The 4,969-nt window shown below is 50.1% G+C and overlaps 1 long non-coding RNA gene across 1 annotated transcript in view; it reads right to left on the bottom strand.

Annotated features, from left to right (window-relative positions):
• Positions 1-506: 506 nt before the first annotated feature.
• Positions 507-4,969, bottom strand: part of LOC148121017 (uncharacterized) — a 13,957-nt gene continuing 9,494 nt past the window's right edge. Inside the window, exon 2 of the long non-coding RNA XR_015738898.1 lies at positions 507-2,887. This is a non-coding gene — a long non-coding RNA (uncharacterized LOC148121017). The remainder of the gene's footprint in view (positions 2,888-4,969) is intronic.

Raw genomic sequence — 4,969 nt, 5'->3', positions numbered from 1 at the left:
CCGCCTTCAGGTGCCATCCCTGTGGCCTGCCCTCCAAGGACAGTGCTGAGTTGGCTCCGAGGCAGCCTCCCAACCCTGCAGAGAACATTACACCCAGAAAAGGGAAAGGGTGGGGAATGTGGGCGCTTCCCTATCTTCCCTAGGTCTCCCTTCTTCATCTCACTTTGCTTCTGCTTCGGAAAAAAGGAAAATCGCCAAGCAATTGCTCCTTGACAAGCCCTGCTTGTCCACAGCAGTTTGATTTTGCTGGAAGTATAACAAGGGATCGGTGCATTTAAGTGGGAAATCTATCAGCGGCACAGACCCTTCATGTCTTAAAGGCACCCTGAGGATGTCACTCACATTTGATTTGGGTAAGGGCACCCAAAGTCTCATGTGTAGCCTTTGAGGTAGAGAGAGCAGCCCTGGGCTGTCTGTAATGGTCAGGAGTGACAGTAACATGGCTACACAGTGGCTACACGCCACAACCAAGCTGTGTTCTCACCAGGCTCCTAGTCCATCCGTGCTGGCAGGAAGACACTCATTTATTCCCATTTTGCAGACAAAGACCCTCAGAATCAAGACAGAGAGTGACTTGTCCATAGACACCCAGCGGCTGAGTGACAGGGCGGGGACCTGAGGTCCCATGCAAATGAGACCTAAGTGTCTGTGGTTTAGTTTGAAATATTACTCCATTTCCCAGGAAAGGGGTATCATGGCTTCAGACTTGTGGAGGTTCCAAGTTATGTGTGCATTCCTTGTTCCTTTATGGAGGTGTCAGGTGGGTGCCACAGGCAACCTTGGGCTTGGCTTCTCCCTTGAGATTCCAGGATCCACAAGTCAAGGTGAGGACCCTTAGAGGGGCCGGGGGAGGGAAAGAAGCCCTGCAGCTGATTCTGGAGCCGTGACTTTGCTGTCGTTGCTGCTGGTATCTTAATTCATTTTGGTTAGCGTACAGAGAAATGGCATTGAGACATTTTATAATACAGTCATCATTATACTTTGTTCTCGGTTGGACTCCCATTGCCCTCCCTTGTCATCCCCTTTGTTGGTCTTCTCTTCCCCCCTCCCTCCAAACAGTTCTTCCTTTTGCTTTTATGTCAACATTCACGGGAAAATGGATGGAGCTAGAGATTATGTGAAGTAGAGCAAGCCAGATTTAAATATGGAATAAACACGAGAGAGAGAGAGAGAGAGAGAGAGAGAGAGAGAGAGAGAGAGAGAGAGAGATTGCTTGGTTCTGGCTAACCTGGAACTCACTATATAGAACAGGCTAAAAGACACCTCAGTCAGTGACACCACCCTAGAGACTCCTGAGGGTTCCCTCTCTGCGCCTGCTCTGAGATCAGCAGCTGCCTGGGCGCCGGTTCAGCACCTAGGAGAAAGTAACACTACTGTTTATCATTGCAATTTTCCTGTTCTTGGGACCGCCTAACTAAGTCGGTCCACTGGTGTCCTAGATGTAAATAAACGCTGACGTAGCTGAGAAGGGTAGGACCAACCATGAATCAACTGAGTTTCTGTGCAGCTGAACCTCATACTGGAGAGACATGCTTGTGCTATCTCACCACCTGGAGGGAGCAAGAAGTAAATAAGGGGAGGGAACTGATGAACCGGTCTGTCTCCATCTTAGGCTTCAAAGCCATCTGAGAGCAAAGGCAAACTAGGTTTGTTCCTGTTTGAGATTAAACCTCTGTTTCTCGAGGATTGGGCTATGCCCCACCTGTAACCTAACTACAAATTGTGCTGAACTATCTGTTTCAAGAAATGCCAGCCATAGCTTTGTTTCAAAAAGTTGTTTATAACCATCTTGCAGCCCGACCTTTGTTCCAAAAGGTTGTTATCACTACCTAGCTATGACCATCTTGAAATCATGTCTTTGTTTCAGAAGGCTGTTATGACTCAGTTGGTACTTTAAGGTTCTGCTGACTTGCCCTCCAAATTCCCCATTTGGAAACCCCCTACTCCTGCATTATAAAAACACTGTCTTTCTCACATCCAAAGCTGACCTCTTAAACCCTGTCTTGCGTGTGGGGTGGGGGGGGGCGCAGCCCGTGTACAAGAATTTAAAAGCCTGCTTTAATGAACTGTTTTAATTGATTTAGCCATGATGATTTGGGGTGGTGGTCTTTGGGACTAACAGGAACCAACCAGAAGGGTAGAGAAAGAGAAAGAGAGCCGGCAGAAAGCAGGGGAGAAAGACATGTCAACACAGGGAGAAGCAGGGCCACAGAGGGTGTCTCTCTCATCCCATAGGGTAAAGAGTTTGGCAGGAGCCTTTCTGTTCCCAGCACAGATGAACTGAGGTTTGAAGGCAACCCTAGAAGGCAGGGTTTTTCTAAAAAGGGAAGGCAGACACAGTACTCGGGTGCTTTCTGAATCCCGGAAGTGAAATCCAGAGTCCTCTCCTCTTCCTTCCTGTAGCGGAACTGACTTAGTCTCTGAGCAGGAGACTGCTGAGTGGTCCTGCAAGCCTGGTCCAAACAGCAGCACATGGCGCCGGAAGCGGTGCTTTCATAGCCCACGATGGGATCCACAACACGGGCAGCAGCCCAACTCCGCTTTAACCAAGATCACACATCGACACTAGCATCTCCACAGTACATGAACAAATAAGCTCTAACCTGGGGCAGGAGTGGGGAGTCAGAGTTTCAGAGAAGCCGGATGCCACTTCCCTAGGCTCATCGATGAGGGACTACCGCCGGGCTCTTCAAGATGCTTCAGCCCCAGAGCTCATCCCTGCAATCTCTGGGTACAACCCGTGATGTGACGGTGTAGTCCAAGAAGAAACACTGAGGTCTTTATCACACCCGAGCAGCTGAAGGCTTGTAGGCTTTGCAACCTTTCTTCCCTCAATAGCATTTCTTTCAGCTGTGGGCCGGGAACGGAGAAGCTGCTCTGCCCTCTGCTGGGAAGAAATGACATCGCCTCTGTTAATAACAGCCAAGGAGCTGGGCTCAGGCAACCTGGGTTTGCAGGTTATCCGAGCCCATAAACTGTTGCGGCCAAGTCTTGTTCTAGAAATCGTGCTTCCTAAGACATCGTGCTTTGTGTTTCTCACCGTGAGCTTTGTCGGAATCAAAACCAAGTAACTTTTGCCAGCCCTAAGACAAAAGGGAACGAAGTAGGCAGCTGTAAGGGAAAAGTGGCTACCCCCAAGACTCTGTCAGACCGCAGCTTTGCTCAAGGGCCACCACGGCCCTATATAAGAATTTTTCTTCAGAGATATCTGCTCAGCCACTTCCTGTCACCCACAGGCTCCCATCGTCCTGGCTATTAATTCCCATGGCAAAAGCGGTTTATATTATAATAGTTTCTGTGTGTACCTTCTTCTTCTTCTTCTTCTTTTTTCCTTTAGACGCTTCCTTGAATACACGGTGGCCTGTGCACTCTGGGGTTCAGCGCTCTGCTGTACGTAAGCAGCTGCCCTTGTGTAATGGGGGCTATCACTGAGTGAGACTCCATGGGGTCTCTGGTGGTTCTCATGTGTCTACCCTAGGATACAACTGGGAGAAGTTCTTTCTTGCAAACCTTTGACTAAGAATATCTATTTTCAATGTTTCTTTGCTCCCTCAGATTAAGCCCAGGTGTCTGTCTGATCTCTGGGCCCAGAAAGGTGTCTTGTGTTGACGGGTGACTGTTTGAATTTCTGTCTTCCTGTGGTTTCACCAGACAGGGCTGTTGTTTTGCATTATCCTGTTGCCGGGATTGGTGCAATGCTCTCGGCCCACCCTGTGACTCAGTGGTGGAGACAGGGCTCTGCTTCCTCAAAGAGGTGCTGGGCGGGTAGGTCGGCCTCACTATCACCAGGGAGTGCCTCTGTGGTGGCCTAGGAGGAAGGCTACCAGGGGAATTGACCCCTGGGTGCAGCGAGCATGGTCAGAGCTGCGGCTGCTTTCCATACTCCTTGACCTTTCTTGTTCCTCTGCCCTCCATTCCACACTGTGAGTTGAGGAATCAGGAGGGTGGAAGGCAGAGGGAGAAGCATTTCTACTTGAGAAGGAAGGAGAGAAGAGGAGGTCTGGTCAGAGCCTTCATGGCAGTCCAACTCCTTGTCTCCCAGGGAATCTTAGGATCAGCCTCTATGGCTGCTCACCTCCCCAGCAGGCTCCATCTCCTCCCCTACCATGATGCAATGGAGGAGAGGATGTCTGCTCCATTCTCTTCCAGGCTTGACTGTCCTGATGTGGGCAAAGGAGAGCACTGAGTGACCGTCCTCACCCTTTCCTTCAAGGCCCGAGGTTTTATGGGAGGGGGTGGAGAGGGTGGCAGGACGGATGGAAGGTGCTGTGGGGTTCTCCTGCCCTTTCTTCAAAGCCTGCTACTCCCAGGGAAAGTCTGGAAGCCTCAGATCAAGTGTGACACCAAGGATTAATGGCCTGCTTCCCTTCCCATGTCCTGATTTGAATGTAGATGTTAGTACCCCCTTCCACCTATGATCCTGAAGACTCTTCTAAAGGACCCCATACTGCTCACATCTTCCTCTCCCTACTACCTCAGCTGCACACCGTAAGCCTCAGGCCCCCCAAATTTCAAATCCTTGACTGGGGGCACAACATCCTTTCTGGGAACAGGGACCATGTTCTTCCCAAGCTGTCATACAATTGTGGGAATTTCCCTTGGGGTTAGGACCACATCTTCTCACTAACCCTCTCTAGGTGCCAACTAGTAGGAAGTCTTGCACCCCAAACAAGACGGAATTGCCTGTGACTCATATCCAGCCCTAGCTTTTGAGAAATCTATTTCTTGAGGTTGGCGGCTGGGTGTGGAGTGAAACTGCAGCCTGCTGGGAGTGCAAGTGCACGTGTGAGTGTGTGTGAGTGGGAAAGAGGCTTGCTCTGGTGGCCTTCCAACGAAGTGCAGCAGCAGTCTGGGTTCTGGGCCAGCAAAAACTAGCTCTGAGCCATCCACCTCCTTACCAGGTAGCTCTCTGGCACCCCCCAAACCCGTTTAGACATTTTACCTTTCTTTTTATTATATATTTATTTAC

This window comes from Myodes glareolus, chromosome 9 (genome assembly GCF_982192425.1).
Source record: "Myodes glareolus chromosome 9, mMyoGla1.1, whole genome shotgun sequence".
Classification (NCBI taxonomy): domain Eukaryota; kingdom Metazoa; phylum Chordata; class Mammalia; order Rodentia; family Cricetidae; genus Myodes; species Myodes glareolus.
Note: the sequence above shows the minus strand (reverse complement) of the source record. Positions and strands in the feature narration are given on the sequence as shown.